This window comes from Thunnus albacares, chromosome 6, assembly GCF_914725855.1.
Source record: "Thunnus albacares chromosome 6, fThuAlb1.1, whole genome shotgun sequence".
Classification (NCBI taxonomy): Eukaryota; Metazoa; Chordata; class Actinopteri; order Scombriformes; family Scombridae; genus Thunnus; species Thunnus albacares.
The window spans coordinates 34,372,196-34,394,470 of NC_058111.1; the positions used below are offsets into that span (position 1 = coordinate 34,372,196).

The window sequence follows — 22,275 nt, forward strand, 5'->3', positions numbered from 1 at the left end:
CCAAAAGGACAATCTGTCCATCCATTCATGAAATTTTCTGTGTATATTCATGGTTCCCAGAGGATGTTTTTGGTAGTTATCTTATCTGTAGCACTACAATCAGACCAAAATTCCCATGCCTACACATGAAATGTTAAAATCCATTGGGCAGATGAAGTCTGCTGAGCATATTCATGCTCCCCAGAGGATTACCCTGAGGATTTTTTAACTTCTAGTAGCATTAGGGAGCTGTCTTATGATTTTCTGAGTTTGAGAATTTGTTCTATAAAAACATCATTTTTAGAAGTCAGGTTTGCATATTGTTAAGATTTTGGGGGGAATATTTGCATTTATTGAACAGGTGACAGTACAGAGACAGATAGGAAACAACATGCAACAAAGGTCCACGGCCATGTACTTCTGTGAGCAGATTCACTAATGATGATGACTGTTACATTAAACCAATTTTTTTTCACTCTAAATTTTCACTGTTTTGATGGTGTAACTGGACGTTGCTGCTCTAAATGCAACAAAACTTTCACAAGGTAGTTAGGTCTGTCCAGCACTTTCTTATTGTGGAGTGTACTTAAAGCTGCAACATCTAGGACTCTATCAGAGCTTTAGACTTGCTTCACAAAAGTTACTGTTTTCTTCTCTTGCTCACTCTTTTTCAGCCACTCAGAAGTGTGTGAGACAGTAATTAGCAGGATTTAGAACAAGCAGTACACAGCATAGTGACAGATATATCCATTCCCTTCAGATCAGAGCAGAGCAACTTTATTGAATGTGGTGTGGAGTGCAGCAAGTAGCTCAGTTCTCTTGCCTCCTAATAACAGCATCACATTAAGGCTCCCCTGCACCTTTGCTCTGGCACTGGGGCTTATTTGTCTTAATAAGCAATCGTGTCGTGGCTGCTTCTATTAGACATGAGGCCAGGCTGGATGCATTTCCCTTCAGAACCAAGGATAGATTGCCCCAGTGGCCCCACATGAAGTTATTCTAGTGGTACAGACCTGTCTGCCAGGACAGGGGAATTAGGGAAAAACATCTAATCAAGGTTTTATTTTTAACTATATGCTCTGGGTATAAATAGTAGCTACATTGCTAGTTTAATCATGTTCTGCCTCAGTAGGCATGGTTGTCTTGTTATGTAGAACACAAGACTTGTGTGACACCAGACATCCATAAATTAATGGTAATCACACATGTAGAGATGATAATACTTCCTGTTAAACCAGTTCCTTTCCTGCACACGGTAAGGCAAGTTTATTTATATAGCACATTTCAGCAACAAGGCAATTCAAAGTGCTTTACATAAACATTAAAAGCATCAAGACAAAGTGCAAAAGAAACACTTTACAAAATGACATTTAAATACAATTAAAAACAGTCATTAAAAAGTTAAGAGAATAGAAAACAAAAACAAGCTAAAACAGAGTGAGACAGGTATAAAATACAAGAATAAAAGTTACAGTGCAGTATAAGAAATTAATAATTATTTGATTTAATCAAAGCCAGCAGCAAACAGAAGAGTCTTCAGCTTTGATTTAAAAGAACTGAGAGTTACCGCAGACCTGCAGTTTTCTGTGAGTTTGTTCAAGATATGTGGAGCATAAAAACTAAACGCTGCTTCTCCAGGTTTAGTTTTGACTCTGGGGACAGAAAGCAGACCTGTACCAGACGACCTGAGAGGTCTAGATGGTTCATAACATAGCAGCAGATCAGAAATGTATTTTGGCCTGAAACCATTCAGTGCTTTATAAACTAACAGCAGTATTTTAAAATCAATTCTTTAACAGACAGGAAGCCAGTGTAAAGATCTAAAAACTAGAGTGATGTGATCCACTTTCTTGGTCTTAGTGAAGACTCAAGCAGCAGCGTTCTGAATCAACTGCAGCTGTCTGATTGATTTTTTAGGGAGACCTGTGAAGACACTGTTACAATAGTAGTCAAGCCTAATGAAGATAAATGCATGGACAAGTTTATCCAAATCCTGCTGAGACATAAGTCCTTTAATTCTTGATATATTCTTCAGGTGATAGTAGGCTGACTTTGTAATTGTCTTAATGTGACTGTTAAAATTCAGGTCTGAGTCCATGACTACACCAAGATTTCTAGCTTGGTTTGTGGTTTTTAACATTACCAATTGAAGCTGAATGCTGACTTTTAATTGTTCTTCCTTGGCTCAAAAACAATTACTTCAGTTTTGTCTTTGTTTAATCAAAGAAAATTCTGGCACATCCAACTGTTGATTTGTTCAATGCATTTAGCGCTTGTATGAGATTAAAGTCCCCTGGTGATATGGTTATGTAAATTTATGTGTCCTCTGGATAATTATGGCGGCATATTTAGTTGTTTTCCATAATCTGAGCTAGTAGGAGCATGTAGATGTTGTACAGAAGAGGCCCCAGAATGAAGCCCTGGGGAACTCTTATGTGTAATTACCTATAGAAAAGTAGTCCCTGTCCTTTAATTAGGATTCAAACCAATTTAGTACTGTGCATTAAAGTCCCATCCAGTTTTCCAGTTGGTCTAGTAATATTTTGTGGTCAACCATGTCACATGCAGCACTGAGATCCAGTAATGCCAATACTGAAAGTCTGCCGCTGTCTGTGTTTAAGTGGATGTTGTTGAAGACATTAACAAGAGCAATCTCGGGGCTGTGGGGTGGTTGAAATCCTGACTGGAAAACATCAGAACAGTTATTTAGTGTCAAGAAGTTTGGCTTTTGAAAAACACCTTTTTCAATGATTTTACTTAAAAACGGGAAGTTTGATATGGGTCTATAATTGTTCAATAGTGAAGTGTCTAAATTGTTCTTTTTGAAGAGTGACTTGATGATGGCTGTTTTCAGGGCCTGTGGGAAGACAGGTGAGAGAAGAGATGTGTTGACAATTTGTAGAAGATCTGAGGCCATGTAATTTGAAATATTTTTGGAAAAGCTTCTAGGCAGAATATTAAGGCAAGAGGAGGATTTCAGATGTTGTATAATGTCCTACAGATTTTTATGGTTGATCGGATAAAATTATGTCATGCAATTTGAATTGATTTTAAATGGACACAGGGACAACACATATCCTGTACCTCATATGTAGACAATGACTATTTGTCTAATTTTCTGAATTTTGTCAGTGAAGAAGGAGGCAAATTCATTGCAGGCCCTGGTGGATAGAAGTTCCAGGGCTACTGACACAGGAGGATTTGTAAGCCTGTCAACAGTAGCCAACAAGGCACGTGCAGAAGAAGGACTGCCTTGTATTTTTCAGCTCCAAATTATAAAGGCAAAGTCTCTCTTTATAGATGAAATAATGAACCTGGAGATTTGTTTTTCACCACCTGCATTCAGCTTTTCAACACTTTTTCTGTTCTGACCAGTGTGGCGTTTCTCCATGGAGATCTTTTCTTACCAGAGAGAACCTTCACCTTAGTGGGTGCAATGGCATCAATAAAATTTGTAATTTTAGAATTGAAATTATCTTCCAGGTCACTGACTGAGACCCAAGAGAAAGAGAAAGCCTGAAAAAATATTTCACTGGTGTTTTCATTGATATACCGTTTTGTGTTCTATTTGAACATTTGTGTGCATGGAGATATCACTCAAAGAAAACACAGGAATGATCAGAGAGAACTCACTCACCACAACCTTAGAAATGTTCAGACCCTTGGAGATAATTAAGTCCAGAGTGCGTCCCTTACTGTGTGTGGGTTCCATCACATGCTGTGTCAGTCCATAGTTACCAAGAACACAAGGCAGTTCTTTAGTCCTGCTGTCCTGGGGGTTGTCAACATGGATGTTAAAATTACCAACAATAACTACACAGTCAATATCAATACAGATATATTATGAAAAATGAAGCCAATGTGGAAGTGCCTTAAACCTGCATTCTTTATAATGGCCAGCAGGGGGTGACCCCACTGATTGCAAAAAGAAGTCCGATTGTATGGAAGTCTATGAGAAAATGACCTTACTTCTCACTTCATTTATTACCTCAGTAAACTGTTTCCTAATGAGTTTATGGTCTCGGTTACTAGTTTCAAGTCTTCTTCAATGCAATGCATGATGTTCATTTTGTAAATTATGGTCCCATTTAAAGTAAAAAAGATGATAAAGCAGCGTATGCTTTAGGGCATGGCTTCCTTGTGATTGACAAGTCTCTGCCACAGTGACAACGTTGATTATGTAATGTAAGCATGGCATAACCCCAGATTCACAGAGTACAGGCGTAGCTACACTATTTGTGTAATTTCAGTTCATGCTAAAAGACCCTCTAAGGAGTCGCCTGTTCGGTTTTTCTGGTAAGAGCATTTTGTTTAATGGTTTTAGGCCTGTTTTTCACTAGCAAAAATTTGCATAAGTATTAGCATTATCACAGTTAACCATAGACTGTAAATGCACCATGCTAACCAAGCAAGCAGCTAGTGCTAGGGTCAGCTCTATCCATTCATCCAAATAAGGTCACTTCTGGCTCCAAAAATCAAAGATGGTGATGGTCAAATCCAAGATCGCGATAGTGAAATCAGGTTGGTTTCAAAACGACAGTCCACAAACCAGTGGGTGATGTCATGGTGGATATGTCCATATTTTTTACAGTCTGTGATTCTGATATGTAGAGCTGGTCCAATCAGGACAGAGTGGGGGGCCCTAAAGAGACAGGAGCTAAAACGGACTGTAAAGAGATAAAGGCTATACTGAGGGGCTGAGTTTTTTGAAGTGTGAATCATGTAAAGCTACTTGAGTGGAGTCCAAAAATAAAAATTTCGAGTTGGAAATTAGTATAATAGGTCCTCTAAAGCTAGATTTAGTGTGTTAAAAGCATTATAAACCCATGTTTTTTGACAGGCTGTGGCTGACAAGGAAAGGATGCTAAATTCGATAAGTTTGCAGAACTGGTTGAGTGCTTCCTGTTTCTTAGCAGACTCACCATCATTTTTCTATTACCTATCAAGACAGAAGGAAGCTATCAGCAAACTGGGCCCTGGCTGGTCCTAGGAAGAGTCATGAGTGCCATCAGCCTTGCAGCCCGGGCCCAGCAGATATCAGTTAGAGCTTGCTGAATTTTGCACAAAGATGGCTGGGCGTGCTGTGCTTTTATCAGGCTGGGGAAACTGAGAATGACATTGATGCCGTCGTGGAGGTGGAGGAGGTGGTGGACTTCATAGCTGTGATGACTGTGTCAAAAATGGTGGAAGTATACGCTGAGCGGGATTTAAGGGAGAGAAAATGGGAGTAGGGCGGGGGGAAGTGTTTGGTCCCAGCAATGACCAGCTCTTTCATCTGGTCAGTGAACCCCAAGGGGGGGAATGGGGGAGAAAGGGTGTGACTGGCGAGGAGGGCAACCAGGATGGGATCTGGGGGGTTGAAGGAGGTGGATCCTCACAGGCGGTTACTGGTGAGGGGGGTAGAGACTCTTTGTCTTGGGTCAATGTCTTCCATGATCAAAGCTTTCCTCAGGCAGGGGTTGAGGGGGCTGTCATGTCAAGGTATCTGCCACATTGTGTTATGTCTTCCTCCTGTTTTGATTCTTCTTGTCTCTTGTCCTTGGCAAAGGGAACAAATGGGTGACGCAGGAAGTAAAACAGGTTAGAGGTGAACAATTTACTCCTGATTTGTTAAGGCAAAGTCCATCTGCCTTAAAAATATGTGATGAAAAAGTTGAAATTGTCAATAAAGGGCACTGAATGGATGGTAGATGCAATTGAGAGCGTTCAGTGCCAACAATCTGCTGAATCTTCAACTCCTCTTCTGACTGGCGGTAGAGGGCCACTGATAAACACCTCAGCATTCAAAGCTGAGCTGAGTGAGTTCAACAGTTCAACAAAGTTTTGTTTCAGCATTTCAGACTGTTGTTTTACAACATCATTGGCCCCTACATGCACTATGATGTATGATGTTCACAGTTGGATGTGCAGCCACGATATGCAGAATTCTTTCTGTCATGTCAGAGTATCCAGGAGCCGCTGCTCATTGTTTTAGTTTTTAAATTGCCCTTAACTGACGGGGGCTTTTAAATGCCCTTGTAAAATAAACAGTTAAACGTTAATGCGTTTTGCAAAGTTTTTTTCCAAATTTTGCTCTGTATTCAAAGTGCGATACCTGTGCAACCCCCACCCACTCCTTCCGCTCGAGCGTTGCAAAGTTGTGAGGCAGCTGTAATGTGAACAGTTGCACATGCCGTTGCCTAAAAAAAGCTACCAAAACTGTCAAAGACTGCTAAGTTAATGTAATGTTAGCTAGCTGGGGAAACATTAGGCAGGCAGCCTACAGATACATTGTAGAAGCTTGGAAGAACAAAAGGGAGCACAGGGAGCCCATAGTTCAGTCAGTGCTCAAAATGAATGCTGAGGTCAATGCCAAAATGGTCAAGCTATTTGATATATCCCAGTCAAGCCAAGTCATGTCAAATGTATTTATAAAGCACATTTAAAAACAACCCAGGTAGACTAAAGTGCTGTACAGACCAGAGCAGATAGCTAAGATCACAAATACAAGAAACTCCAACATAAACAACTATGCACGCAGCTCATAGACACAAATAGACAACACATGAGCATAGGCACAAGCCAAAAATAAACCAACATCAGGAGGATTCAAACACTAGTGAATAAAAGTAAGTTTTGAGCCTGGACTTAAAAGAGTCAATGGAGAGGGCAGGATCTGATAGGGAAGGGAATACTGTTCCACAGTCTAGGGACTGCAAACACGAAGGCATGGTCACCCCTGAGCTAAAGTTTAGATCGTGGGACAGCCAGGAGCACCAAGTCAACCAATCTGAGGGACCTGGAGGTACAATAACAGGTTAGAGGGTCTGCAATATAGGAGGGGACAGCCCATTTAGGGTTTTATAAACGAACAGAAGAACCTTAAAATCAACTCTGAACTGTACAGGCAGCCAGTGGAGAGAGGCCAGGATGGGGGTAATATGGTCCCTCTTCCAGGTACCTGTCAGGAGCCTGGCTGCGGCGTTCTGGACCAGTTGGAGGTGGGATAGGGACAACTGACTAATCCCAGTATACAGGGAGCTGCAGTAGTCCAAGGAGGATATAAATGTGTGGATGACTTTCTCGAGATCTTTGAAAGAGAAATGGCTTGATTTTTGCAATAGTATATTGCTGGAAAAAACTGGCTTTCACTACTGCATTAACTTGCTTGTCAAAGGCAGAATCAAATATCAAGGTTTATGACATGAGGTTTGACAAGGGTGGACAGGTTGCCAAGACAGTTGGTAATTACTTTGACAGAATCTGGGGGGCAAATACGCATTCAGACTTGCCTTCATTCAGCTTTGGGAAGTTTTGTGCCATCCAACACTTTATGTCTTCAAGGTAGTTCAAGAGGCTGACTAGATTGGACTTGTCATTTGATTTCAGGGGGAGATAAAGCTGAGTGTCATCAGCATAACAGTGGAAGGAAATGTCATATTTATGAATGATTTGTCCAAGGGAAAGTATGTATGTAGAGAAAAGAATGGGTCCTAGGATGGAACCTTGTAGGATTCTGCCAGAGAGACTAGCTGGGGGAGAGGAAACATTGCCTATGTTGACGGAGAAGCGTCTATTTTTGAGGTAGAATATGAACCATTTCAGAGCAGTGCAAACAACACTAATCCCATACTGGAGACGGCTTATTAAAATGTCAGTATTGAATGCTGCACTGAGGTCAAGAAGAATTAGGATGGCACATCACTGGAGTCAATAGAGAGGAGCAAGTCATTGTACACTTTCAACAGGGAAGATCCCACCATATAGCAAAGCACTAGAAGCCTTTACAGTATTGATCTGCTTAGAGAAGAGGCATGGTGTTGACCTGGGGGACACCTACCACCTATAGCAAATAAGGTGCAGGAGGCCAGATACATTAGCTTTTGTCGATGGCAGTATAGACAGGAAGGCAAGTGAGAATGAGGTGCTGCATGTGAAATAAATGGAGAAGGGCATACCACGTATGCGATTCTTAGGTTTAAAAAAATACATGGGTGGATGTTAAGCAGTAGGTAGCCAATTGACAGTTCATTTCATTTGTCACTTACATCTTTTTTCATAGAATCACAGAGCCCCCGGATGCATCGGCAAGTGGAGTCCTAGCAGTAATCAGCCCCCTCGTGGACTCCAATGCTGTTCCACAGTGGAAAGAGGACCCTGTGAAGGAACCATCTTTTTTATACACCAGGCCCCAAAAGTATCTGGACGGATAGTTACATTTGGTCTCCCCCCATCCTCCTTCTCTCTCATTTAATACATCCTAAGTTCTCTATTAAGTTATGTATGTATGTATGTAATACCTCCTAAGTCCTCTTTTACATTAGACCTGTATGATATCAATGGTCCAATCAGACCAAGAATTTAAACAGATAAAACTCTTATTCACAACAACAGTTTTTTATTTTTCATAATTAAGTGATTTCATTGTTTTTTCAGATTGATGACCTCCTCTTGGCCTGTGCCTCCTGCTACCAGAGATTACCCAAGCGTGTCAGGGTACTTGAACAGATGGCAGCTCTGGCCACAGCCAAGGTGGAGAAGGCTTTCTCTTTAATGAATAGGGTAAAGAGTGACAGGAGAAACTAGTTGAACCCAAACACATTCAACCATCTAATGCTGTTCCCTCTCCAGGGCCCATCTGAAGACAAAGTGAACCTTCAGCCAGCAGTGGACCAGTGGTTTAGGTAAGGGCATAGAGCCAAAAGGCTGTCAATCATGCCATATGACAAAATGCAATCCACTGATGTTGACATGACAGGAGAGGAGGATGTTGAACTGTGACGTTATTAAGTTGTTGTTAAATGCCTATTAATAGGCCTAATGTGATATGTTATTTTAATTTACATGATATGTTAATCTCTATTGCCATAGCTCATGGTATTTTAAACCACAGAGTGCAATACATAACATACCAGACAATCAGCAATGTTGCGGAGAAGTTGAACTGTGACATTGCTGACATTACTGTTTATACTTTTGAAAATAAAATATGTATTAAATGAGTAAAAATACTCACAAAGTTATAATCTGTAACTGGGATTATAACCCAGTGTGAGTATTTTTACCCATTAAATGTTTTTGCATCATAAGTTCAACGGCTCTCTTAACGTATAATAAGTGTACTTGAATATTAGTCTGTCATGCAACATAAAACCAAGGTATTTCCCATCATTTGAAAAAATTGATGAGCGGGTTACTCAGAGAAATCAGGTTATGCTGCTCTGCCAAGCAAATACAGTCATGATGAGCCTGTTCCTTTTGCATGTATGTAAATTAGGTAATATTCATACATTTGGCGCAAAATTGACCCCTTTCTATGCAAAGAAGCCTCATTGCAAAAGCAGTGTAAGTCACAAAAACCAGCGCTAATTGCCACACGCATGCAGAGCTATTAGCGTCTTTAGATAGTGTTAACTGCGTGCACATTTAAACCTCATTTACACTCCTGAGCGGGCACATACACAGACAGCTGAGCACAGCTGAGGACACCACAGATGCGTAGTTGTTCTGTTTATACTCCCGTCTGGAGTCCGCTTGGAGGACATGTTCTACACATGCACAGTAGATCGGCGTGGTCACAACAAAAAAAGTATAATTTCAGCATTACTCCTAACTCACTCTCTCTCTGTCTCTCTCTCTCTTCAAATCTTCAGGTTTGTGAGGCTTGAATGATATTGAATTTATATTGAATGATATCTAGGGTGAAATCTACAGTCAGACATGGGGGGGGGGTAAAGTGGGGTTGTGAACTTGTCTCAGATTTAAAAATAAAAATAACAGCGCTGACAGAGCTCAGGATTAATCCATACAGTAAAGGGCTGCTTTATTACAAACAATTCCCCCATATAAACCTGGAATGTGTGTGTAACAGCTGACCTGCAGGTGTGTAGCAAAACACAGAACATTAATTACCATCAGATCCTGACCGATCCATTGTAAATGCAGTTACCGCTGCTGTGCCGTGTGCATGAGTGCGCACAGCCTCTTTCTCAGTTTGTACTCACAAGATAAGTGCATGTAAAAACACTGAATGTGGGTCTGAACATGACCTTATTGTGTAAGAAGCATTTTAATAATGCAGCTGGTAGAGGTGGAGTTGATTTTATCTCATTTATATACTACTACAACAAATAATCGTGCATTATAAGATGATCATTTGTTGTGTTTGTTAAATCTTAATGTAACTATAGCTGTCAGATAAAAGTAGTGGAGTAAATAGCATAATATTTCCCTCTGAACTATAGTAGAAGTATAGAGTAGCAGAAAATGGTAAAGTACAAGTGCCCCATTGTTGTACTTAAGTACAATACATGAGTAAATGAACTTTGATAAATTCTACCACTGCAAAATAAATAAAATCTAAGGAGCATGATGATCTGTGCAGTGAATGGAGCCATTGCTGTTATGGGACAACAGGCTGGTGTTGTTGTGAGAGAGCGTCTGTTTTAAAGTTGACAAGAGAAAGACACCAGAGCTTGAAATCCCTCCATTCAGCTGCCACATCCTCTCACCATCTCCACACATCTGTCACCACTGGAAACATATTTTGTCCGTGTGTGTGATGGGAGGACCATGTAATCACACCGGGCAGCAGAAACTATTTAGTTTGAAGGCAATGGAAAGAAAGCCTTGCAGCAGAAAAGAAATGTTTCATATGGCTCTTTCATGTCCACATGGGATGAAAACTACTGAACCTGCAGCTTCTCAGCCCAAACCTCATTTGTTTTACACAAATACAATCATGTTACAGTTATTTATTCATTTCACTAGGTCAGCAGTTTGCTGCTCAGGTGCTACTCCCATGGGCTTTAAGTTCTTTTGATGCATTTAAACATTTCAAGCAAGATTATTGTGCCACATCTGTTTATATAATGTATATAAAGTTATAAATATGAGAGGGAGAGGAGAGTTGGAAAATGCTGCTGGGCTGTAAGCAGTTTATTACATTGGAACCTCGTATTTATAGATAGTCTGGGTAGGATGTGACAATTTTTTTCAGATATGATAAAAGGAAACCTTATCTGTCTGTGTCATTCTAATGCATTATCTTAACCTATAGTGCTTTGATATGTAACAGGCATCAACATTGCAGATTCATCCTTACATTTGTCATATGAATTTATCACCGAGTCATGCTGCACAGTGCTGACAACAGATAATCTCATCTGACATGTTTAGATTCTATATTTAGGGTTAAAGGACAAAGATCATGTGTTTGCTCTCAGCAAAGACTACAGATGATGTTGGGAGTGTTTTGGATGAATATAGACCATACTTGTGATTTTTTAGGCATGCTAGCAGTGTGGCTCAAACGACAGTAGAGAGACAGCCCTGTATCTCTAGAAATTATGTTTATGTTGGACAATTCCACAACTCAGGTTTTACATCAAATGCCAATGTCCACTACCAGTGCAAGAGTGTGGAGGTCAGGATGGTGAATTGGCGTGTAGTGAGTATGACCTTCATTCAAGATACAGGAGTTCACCTCCAATTGCAGACCACCGATTAATATTTCAATTTCAATTCAATTCAATTTTATTTATGTAGCGACATATACATATATATATATATAGCCACAACAAAAGTCATCTCAGGGCACTTTTCACATAGAACAGGTCTAGACCATACTCTTTAATTTACAATCTTTGCATTTTTAATAACCGTAAATTAATAATCCTAACCTTAACCAAAGTGGTTGCCATGCACAGATACTGTATTGTAGATAGGGAGATTTTTTTTGACATTAGTCCTGGACTTGAAATGTTGTCAGTGAACAGAATCTGAGGTTTTGCATGATTATCCAGTATAGACATTTTTATCCGGTGATAGGGTTAGGTTACATGGTACTAGGGGCGGGAATCTTTGGGGATCTGATTCTGATTCTTGGTGTCACAATTCGATTCAGAATTGAGCCTCAACTCGAAACTGACTCTGCTGCACCGTTAGTACTGATGAAACCCATCGTTATCAACAACTCTGAACAAGTTCAGGGCCTTTGAAAAAGCATCTTCAGTCACAATGTTTTCGGAAACATGTCTTAAGCTAAAGAGGGTTCATAAGATGGATTTTACTATCATCTTAGCCTTAGGATGCTTTTGGGAAACATGGCCTAGACCTTTACTGAGCACAATGCTGTAGCATCCAGCTGAACAGCTTTTATGACCATTTGCCTGCCTGTCTTACCCCTTTTGCTTTGTCCATATGGACTGACCATCTGTTGATGAATCCTGTTTTGAATGTCAGTCAGCCTTTATATATCCAGCCAAGTATCCCCATATCTTCTATATTGATTGGCACAGAAGTTTTTTACAGACATTCATGGTTTCAGACGATGTATCCTGCCAACTTCAGTCATCGCTTGACTTTTCATCTAACGCCTCCAACAGACTGACATTTCAGTTCATACAAATACACTTGACCAAAGAACCAAATATATGTAAACCTAATGATATTCACATACCAACACTATGTGTGGCAATTATGATACCTCTTTGTTGTAAGTAGCCAGTTAGCAAAAAAGAGAACAGTGCAGAAAATCATCATATTACGTATGTTCACATGACATTACTCTTAATGTAGGCTACATTCCAGTGGTGACGCATTGAAGTCTGTTTCAAAGCACAGCAGTGATCAAGCCATGATGCTCATAAAGCTGTGTGAGGCCATGCAAATAAACAGAGCAGCTTGTGATGTTGCCACTATGCCAAAACTGAGAAGAAATTGGAATCTCTGGTTGTAATATCATCACATATATTACAACCAAGAGGCAAAGCCATTAGTCTGGACAGGATACCCTTCAGGTCCTTCCAGATTTTAATTAGTGATTATTATTCTACTGTGTAATATTAAGAATTTATGGTTGGAAAGGTCAAGTATATTATGTATTGATACTGTTTCAGGGTTCTCTATATACCATTTCAGTGTACTATTGCAAAAGGGTATTCACCCTACTGTAAGTTTCATGTGTGGAAGTGTTTGAAGTGCTCTAGGTAAATAAAGTTATGATTCTGGTTCCTATTCCAACACTGTAAAGAGATGCTGTTCATATGACTGTCAGGTTTCTGATATGACCATTTGCAGGCTGATGGGATAGCAGCCATGTCTTTTTCATTAGAGAGACTTCAGTAGTCTGCCAGCTCCAGGGGGAGGGATATCGACAGCTGTCTCACCATCCCCCAACAGACACTATAAAGCATAACATGTATGAGTGAAACTGTGATGTTTCCAACCTGTGACATAAATAAGACACATGATTATCCATCCAACAGTTTGTTGTTTTGTGCAGGTAGATGCCAGAAATTTTTTGACAAACAACAGTTTGTCCATATGCCCAGTACATCTGCACAGCATCTCCAACTCAACAACTTCCCTCTAAATCCATAAGTCATTTTCAAATTTTGTTTGTGATTGGATCAAACAAAAGAGATAAAACAGTGAGCTTTAGAGGTATTGGTAGGTGTATTTCTGAACTTAAAACAGGCTTTCACACTTTATGATAAGCTAAGCTAATTGCCTCCACTGCAACTACCACAGCTTGAGGCTAAAGCCAAAGCACAAGTCCCTTAAAGAGCCACTGATGGACGCTCAATGCTCCAACTGACTCCCATTCAGCTATGATTGATAGTTGGTTCACATGCTGCTCTCCCAGCTCCAGGAATCGCAATAAGTGGGACTGTTATCACAATATTTCACTAAGTTTATTGTTACTTGATTACAATACCCGCGTTTTAGCACAATTTAGCTAAAGTAGCTAATGGTAGCCCCAGTAAGCTAGTGTTAGCTTGGGTCTAGGGTAACAGGTCATGTTTCCAGAGCATGAAAGGCAACACGCTGCACTCCTTATTTGAAAGGTCCTGGCTCCAAATGGAAAAGATAGCACTGACCGTAAGCTGCAACTCTGGGCTTCAAACCCGCTCCAATGAAACCAACAGGAGACATCACACGTCGCTAGATCCATCTTTATATACAGTCTAGTATGTCCTAGCTCTGTACTTAATACCATATATGAGACTGATTTTCATCTTCTCATCTATCTCTCAGAAAGAAAGTAAATACCGGCACACATATTCCCCAAAATATTATAGCCCTTTTCACACATGCAGTCTTATCAATGAAATGTTCAGGAACATTTCCTGAATGGGAGCAGGGATCAATATTCAGGGAAATCTGTACCACCAATTTCCAACCTCAAGACCTAGCAACATTTCAGGGAAAATGCCGGTACAGCTGTGGTGTTAATGAAAGCCTGAACATTGCAGGGACAAGTACGTAAAGGGTTATATTCGTCTGACCAGAGACACTTTCATGTGGAGTGAGCAAACAACTCATAAGACTCTACTGATGATGTATTTTAATCCGCAACTTATTTATGGTTGCCTTGCCAGTGCTTCCACGGGATGATGAACATTAAATACATTACAAGAACATTGGCATCAGACAAAAATAGCTCCTCGCCTGCTATGTTCCTGAAAATAATAAGAGATGTCTTCCGCCACGTACTGGTACATCTGGCATTGCCCCATCTTCTTCTTTTGAGTTGGTGGAGTTGAGTTGGTTGAGTTGAGCATCATAAAATTACATTAAACACAAACAATTCCTTGAACAAATAAGAGCAGGTGTATAAAGCTGCATTAAAAAGTAGTGACAGTCTATTTGGTCTTGCTTAAAATGGATATTGCAGTGGGAAACCAAAGTAACAGTACAACCAAACTAATTTCACAGCTGAAAAGCAAACAGTGATGTTGTATAGAAAAGTTAGTGTGCCATTAAGTAACTAGCACGATGTGCACCGTTTAAAAAAGGCACCAACACAGTACACCAGAGCTGACATCACACTAGCTTGCGGCATGACAGAAGTTAGTGCTACCAGTTAGCAGGCGAGAACCACTAAACGGTGGCAAATACCTGCAGTCCGCTGTCTGTTTAACATGATGTGCAGCAAGTGAGCTTCCTAGCAGGACATTAAAACTGCTGTTGACCACTGCGGCTGTTTTCGTAGCATTTACTGTTAGAGACAAACAGTTTGGGCTCATTATGTGAACCATTCAAATAATTTGCTCTGCTGTGAGCTCGTTTTTACACAAAATCTTTATCGGTGGAGGTCCTTTTCTCCAGCAGATTGGAGATGTGGTACAAGGTGTTCGCCATGTCAATGCTGTTACCTATTAGCCTTCTGCAAGCAGACTGTGTTCCGTCACAGAGCTGAACTGATACAATATGCACTGTAGCACGATACTAACGATCTTTCTGTAAAGGCAGATTGCGGAGACATTTTAATCGTAAACTTTGCACAACAAACTGGCTTGCGAGGAATTTAAGATAGCAGGTCAACATGTAGGCTAACTTACTGTAGCACACGTACAAATATCTTTGTGGAATACACCATTTTTTATTTCACTTGTTTTCTCTTTTGTTTTTGTTTCTCCCACCAGATGCCATTGATAATCTCATGGATGTATTATAAGAGCTGGATACCTGACTAAAAATGGCGCCCATTCAGTCCTATAGGAATTGCCCGTCTGGCGCATACGGCAAAAAAAGTTTCTAGCTTCCGGGTTTGCTTCTGTGTTGTGCGGCCCATTGAATATGCACAGTAGTGTTTTCCCCCACTGGCCCCACCCGCAAGCTCCTGCTCGGCCCATAAACTTTACATTGTGATGATGTCACAGATTTTTAAAATCACTTTTCTCGGCTCGAGGAAAGTTTTACAAACATAAGACCTCCATGGATCAAAAGTTCATAATAGAAAGAGTCATAATTGACATTGTTTGCAGTTCGAGGGGTCCTGTCAACAGTTTTACAGGCATCTCTTTTACAATGGTGGTCTATGGGGAAAATCCTTTTTGGGCCGCAGGGGGATTTTTCACTGCAATACCGCGAGTGGCCACTGGGAAAAACTGGCTGCAAGGCTGAGCAGTGGCACCCTATCCAGCTCTTATTATACATCAATGGATAATCTACACATAAAAGTACAACCTGCAGTTACCATATTAAAGCCACAGACATGTATCTCCATGCCAGTATCTACTGTACACACAGATAGAATGAGGTGAGTAGTCTGAGCCTTTATCCATAAACACCTTCCTGAAGCTAAGGTAATCCTGTTCCCCCTCAGTGAGCCCACATCTATCTGATGAGCAAAGAGCAGCCATTAAAATTGGCAGCAATAGAGGCCACAAAGGGAGAATGAAGCAGCTAATCCTCCAGCAATTCATGTACAGGAGAGAGCAGTCAAACAGAGTCATTAACACAGCAGAGGCAAAGTGGAGAGACTATTTTCTTCAGGTCAGAGGCGTCTCTCTGTCGCGGCCACTGAAACTATGCATTATCATGGACACAAAGAAGACATGGCTGGCTGCAGAGCGTGTACCTGAAACTGAAGCAGTGGGGGTAAAAGCTGTTCATTATTCATGAGGCTTCAGTTATTCATTAGATGTTCCTGAGAATACTCTTGTCCTGTTGGTATGGGCAATCGTCATGAATATTTACAAGAGGTGCTTGATATTTAAACATGACTCAGAATACACTGCCAGCAGTAAATATAGTAGTGGAGTAGTACTTAAGTCTCTAGGACTGCTGTCTTTTTTGCATGACCTTTTCTCATATAAGCTCGTGTCACTGTTTTAGATTTTCTGCTAAATAATCTATTCAGGCAGCTAAATGGCAGAGAAATCTGGCTGTCAGTAAGTGTGACATTAACATATATCAAACATCTCAACGCTCAAAATCCCTTATAGAATTTAAACAATATATTTCATTGATATTTTCAAATCAATAATTGTGTGTTATCACTCTAGCACTAAAGACCCATAAGACAATGCATAATGTTTTCATAAATTTCCAAGAGATTAATTTGCATAAGTAGCAATCAAGTCAGTGTCAGAGATGTCCCACATTGTTTGACTGACAAGTCAAATCCACGCCAGAAGCCCCAAAGAATGCTTATTAGAAAATATTAAGACAAAATAAATAGCTGCTGTCCACAATGCAAAGGTTATTGTACAGGAGAATGATAATGAGTGGTAAGAGAATGTTTCATACAAATATTTTAAAAATTGTTTGTTTTTTGGGGGAAAAAAAATGTCAAATACCAGTGCAGGTCAATTACATCACTATCTCAGTCTCCCTCCTCTGCTCCGCTGTTACGTCTATCAGCAGGTCCCAACGAGGAGCATCACATCCACCTGCTACGTGATGCATATTTCCTAATTTGGACATCGCTCCCGGAGTTGGGGGTGTTCCCCAGAGATAAAGCTGAGCTACTGACACACACAAAGTGCTCCCAAAGGAATCTCCATATACTGTTGTTCCCCTTCTCCTTTCCACAAAGTTAGGTTGTAAAAAATATGCAATAAATGAAAAGTGCAAAGCAAGAATCACCTTTGAAGTTCTTCCCTACATGTTACATGGTGTGCTGTCTTTGTGTTCTGTGTGTATAAATAGGTAGAGATCAGTCTGCAATGAGGCGATGAGTAAAGTTTTAGATCAGTAGTCAGCGCAGTCGTCAATGATCTGGGAGACTCCAGTTTGAGACCCAGTGTGGGGACCTCCTTCATAAGGTAGTTTATTCATGAACACTTATTGTAACACTTTCATTTTCTAAAATCAAAAGCGCAATAAAAACAAAAACAGGATTTTTAATCCTCTTTCCACTTTCATTCAAATACAAAATACAAATACAAATAATTTTGCTTTCCTCAACAAGTAAAGATACAAATACAAATACCAGGCCCTCTGCACATCCCTAGTAATGAGGCACATTTAGGTATTAAGTACTGTACTTAAGAAAAGTAAAACTGGACCAAATTTACATTTGAGTGTTTCCATTTGCTACTTCATGCTTCTACTCCACTATAATTTCATGTCAATATATAGAACTTCTGTTCCTTAACATTCATCTGACGTTACAAATGCAGCCACCTAGAATCGCTGGCTGGTCCATGACAGGGTGCATACAGATCCAAGCTTCTCTGAATAGAATTAAAAGGTATAATATGTAATTATTCCACATTAAAATGTCTAAAAATAACTAGACCTATGTTATATATTTTGTTGAGTTGTGTACTTACATTATCCCAAATGTTTCCAACAATTTTCAAACCCAGAGAAATCTGTAATTTAATCAAAGTAGTGGACCGTTTCATTTCATTTCATCATACCTCCTCTCCCAAAGAGTAAACACGCACAAGATGCATACGGCGGCGCTGTGTTTGTCCGCTACAATGGCGTCTACCAAAGAGTAACTTACACACATACAAGATAATACATAGGTGTTGTGGTTGTTCCATAGAAACTGTTATAAATTGACTTTTATTCCGTTTTAAGCCACATTTTCATGATAAATTTAGGTTGCTTTTAACTATATCTTTTAGCCGGAAGAAGGATTTTAGTCATTGGACGTCTGGATCTTAAGTTATCAGAGAAATAAACTGGGCAAACATTAGCAGCAGCTCGGCTAACAGCTCCTCCAGGAAGTCCGGTGGTCACCAAACATCATCGGAGAAATATAGATTCTTTAGGTGAAACAGCTTTAATTGGTATTTTAAACGATTTTAATCTGCGTGTACGTTTGTTGTTGGAGAGGAGGAGAACTCTGCAGATAATTTGGCTCCTGGGAGAAACGTTATAAGAGAAATAAACCGAACGAGTGTTAGCAGCAGCTCGGCTAACAACCCGAACCGGACGTCCGGTGGTCGCCGTACGTCGTCGGAGAAACACTGATTTTTTAGGTGAAACAGCTTTATTCAGTGTTTTTACCTGTAATCTCCGGGTCCGTTTGTTGTTGGAGAGGAGGAGAACTCTGCGGATAATTTGGCTCCTGGGAGAAACCGGCCGAACGTCTGGATCTAAAGTTATAAGAGAAATAAACCGAACGAGTGTTAGCAACAGCTCGGCTAACAGCCCGTACCAGACGTCCGGTGGTCGCCGTACGTCGTCGGAGAAACACTGATTTTTTAGGTGAAACAGCTTTATTCAGTGTTTTTACCTGTAATCTCCGGGTCCGTTTGTTCTGGAGAGGAGGAGACCTCTGCGGGTAATTCGGCTCCCGGTAAAAACATCCCGAATGATTAACACTGGAGTTATCCTATCCCGGTGAAGCTGGTCATTTAACAACAAAGAAAACAACTCCCATGATCCCTTGCTTCTTCACACCGTCATGGCACTCCGTCTTATGTTATTGTTTTGAATGAGAGACCCCTAGCGGCTGAAATTACATATTGTGCGTTTAATGGATATATTCAGCTGGCAGCTGACTGGGGTTAGCAATTCTGAGTGGCTGGTACTGTACTAGTTACTTTACAGGTTCATATTTTACATAGCCCACAAACAATATACAGCTTTTATAATTAACTTCACATTGGCCAACAAACATGCTAATTCTGTCTACATTATAATGCATTGGTAATAATAAAGCAACTTTACAATAATACTTCATACTATCAACTATTTTTTATGAACTTTCTATTAACCAGATTTCTAGCCAAATTGGGGCAGTGGAAACAAAAACGCAATATTAGCATGTAATCACTTTTAGATCCCCTCCAGGCATCTTGTAAGAAATATAAAAAACCTCTGCTTGAAACAATATGTGTCCAAGTCCAACTACCTCATTAAAATCCTTAAAATGACATCTCCTTCTCCCTTATTATAAAATCCTGAATGTATGAATATGCTAATATTGTTCATTTTAAAAGATTAACCGCTGGACTCAAGATGTCTCCTACTTCACTGTAAAGTCCATTCTCAGTGTATGTACCACGATTGGCTTCCAAACTAGTTGTGATGTCAAAAATCATGCTCATAGGCCCACCTTTTAAAATCTGATTTTTGATGAGCACAGAGAAACTTTCCCCACTCAGCAGATAAATGTTAGAGCAACTTTCTAGTGTAAAACTCTGTGCATACAGTACATCAGTCTACACAGTGAAGCTCAAATATCCAACTGAAGGTACAATAAGCAAAACACATTTTTTTAGCGGAGATGGACTTTATTTCCATATCCAGCAGTTATGGAGCAACATTATCATTCATTTGGAGTCATGTATCTGTCCACCTGTGAATCTAAATCCAATATTCACTTTCTTTTAGCTCTGTTTTTGCTCTCTGCCAACTCCTGAGGGAAATATCTGGCTCTTTAGCTGCTAAATGTTCCACTATGTTCACCAGCTAGTCTACAGCTAACTGTGTCTGTCATTTGGTGCTGAGCAGGTAGTGTACAGTGGCTTTTTAGAGCTTTCTCTCTTAAAACAGCTGCCTGCTGCGGCCCAAAATAACGCTCTGAGAGCACTGAGAGTGAACCAAAACAGTAAAGTTGCAGCCGCACAGCTTAACAATGAGCTGGAAGTCACTATAAAGCTCCATAATGCTGAGGGGAGCTGCAGAGTTGCTGATAATACTCTGTAGATTCATCATTACAAGCCATGACTAATACATAACAGATTGTCATTTCATAGATTGTTATTACAAAAAGTATCTACTATAGCTGTTGTAAGTAAGATTTTGAGGACTTTGTTTGCAGGACTTTTACTTGTAATGAAGTATTTTCACATTGTGGTATGGCTACTTTTACTTAAGGAAAATATCGGAGTACTTCTTTAACCACTGCTTATGTCTAAGTCAAAGGAGGGACATGTTAGGGATGGGCAGATCACTTACATAGTAGTCATTACAAAATGCCCTTCTGTAGCTCTTCTTTCCTTTTCACATTTCCTATATGGTAATGTACAAAGACCAGAAGCAAATACTGTCACAATATACTTACTGTTGTTTGAAACAGCTGTAGTAGTATTGAAAAATGATGGTTCGTATTACAGAAAATGCACAATGCAGACATTTTCATGAAAGTATAAAAGAATATATTTATTTTGTTGTTTTTTCATTTCATATTGTGGCGAGCTGGTGTTCGCTCATGGCAAGGGCAAGTCGAGGCAAGTTGTTCTTCTGTAACAACAGGCAGCTCAACAATGGAACAGCTTTTCTTCTACACGTTAATTATGCACATAACTACACTCATGGTCCAACATCTCTGCTAATACTTACAGTGACTGAGTAACATTAAGTACAAGGTGAACAAAGGCTTATAGCTATGAGCCCTTCACCCTGTTATACTGGGATACTGGGATGTTATACTGTGGCTTCACCCACACGCCCACCCCTTAGGATCCTACAATACGTCACATATTTTTCACGTGCTATGATATGTTATTTACATGTTATGGTGTGCAGGTCTTGTCTTAACCATTATAAAGGTGCATTCCAGTTGAACACAAAGCAAATTGTTGCCTTGCATTATTTGCGCAAATTTGATTGCTGGAGTATTTTTACTGTCCATCTTTATTCGCCCCAAATAGCCGATGTGCCAGCTGGTTGTAGCTTGCTAGCAATGTAAACGCTAACCTTGTATGTGAAGAATGTCCTTATGTGACAACTCAGCTTCTGACTGATCTTAGGACTCAACAAGAACTCCAGTTCTCTCTTTTATTTTCATGCAGTTTCTCTGCTTTCTCCCTTTGTGCCCATACGGTCATGATTTAGAATCATGCAGCCACAACATAAGCTGAAGTTTAACATTTTTAACATCAATTTACGCAAAAGTGTCTTCACCTCAAATTGCGACAGAGACAATTTGCATATGTTTGTGTCTTTCCGTCAATTTAATGTGCAAAACAGGCCTCCTCTAAAATTCATTTTGTGTTGATCTTAATAATAATGATCATTTCAGAGGATCAGGGCTATATAGCCACTATTGAGGACTCTGAAGTCATGTCTTTGGTATTTTAGGGGAGGTTTTTGCCACCTGTCACTATGTGTTACTTTCAGTTTTTGTGTGAATCAGGTGGTGAAATAGTCTGTCAGGATAATGAGCAGTGATTACATTTACTTTTGTTTTGAGAGTCAGACCTGGTTACAGATGCTATATTTGATTAATTAAATTAAATGGAGCGTTAGTGAATGTTCAGTCAGGAAGACTCTCTTTTGCATGCTCAGTTCTGTAGTTTTACTTCTCAAAACATTTATTATTCCCATCCCTCACACATGCTGACTCATAATTTCCTTGCTGTCAACGCCTGGGCCTTCAACTGAGACATCACCTGTTAATATGAGTTGGTCACTTGTAACCTATAGCACATCGACACACCTCCATTGTCAGCCTTGTCGCTGTCTTTTTAAATATGTTTTCTATCTCTCTGCCTTTAGTGCTTTCATGCAGCGTTATGCGTACCCCACCACCTCACCATCACTGGCCAGTCTTCACAGATTCATCAGTTCATCACTTCATCGACCTCATCAGCTTTATCAGTCTCAGCAGAAGTCATC

At 40.0% G+C, this 22,275-nt stretch overlaps 1 protein-coding gene across 1 annotated transcript in view; it reads right to left on the bottom strand.

The window, feature by feature from the left end:
* Positions 1-18,759, bottom strand: part of sez6b (seizure related 6 homolog b) — a 266,490-nt gene extending 247,731 nt beyond the window's left edge. The window contains exon 1 of the mRNA XM_044353824.1: positions 18,715-18,759. The gene's annotated coding sequence lies outside the window, so the exon portion shown is untranslated. The remainder of the gene's footprint in view (positions 1-18,714) is intronic.
* Positions 18,760-22,275: the final 3,516 nt, after the last annotated feature.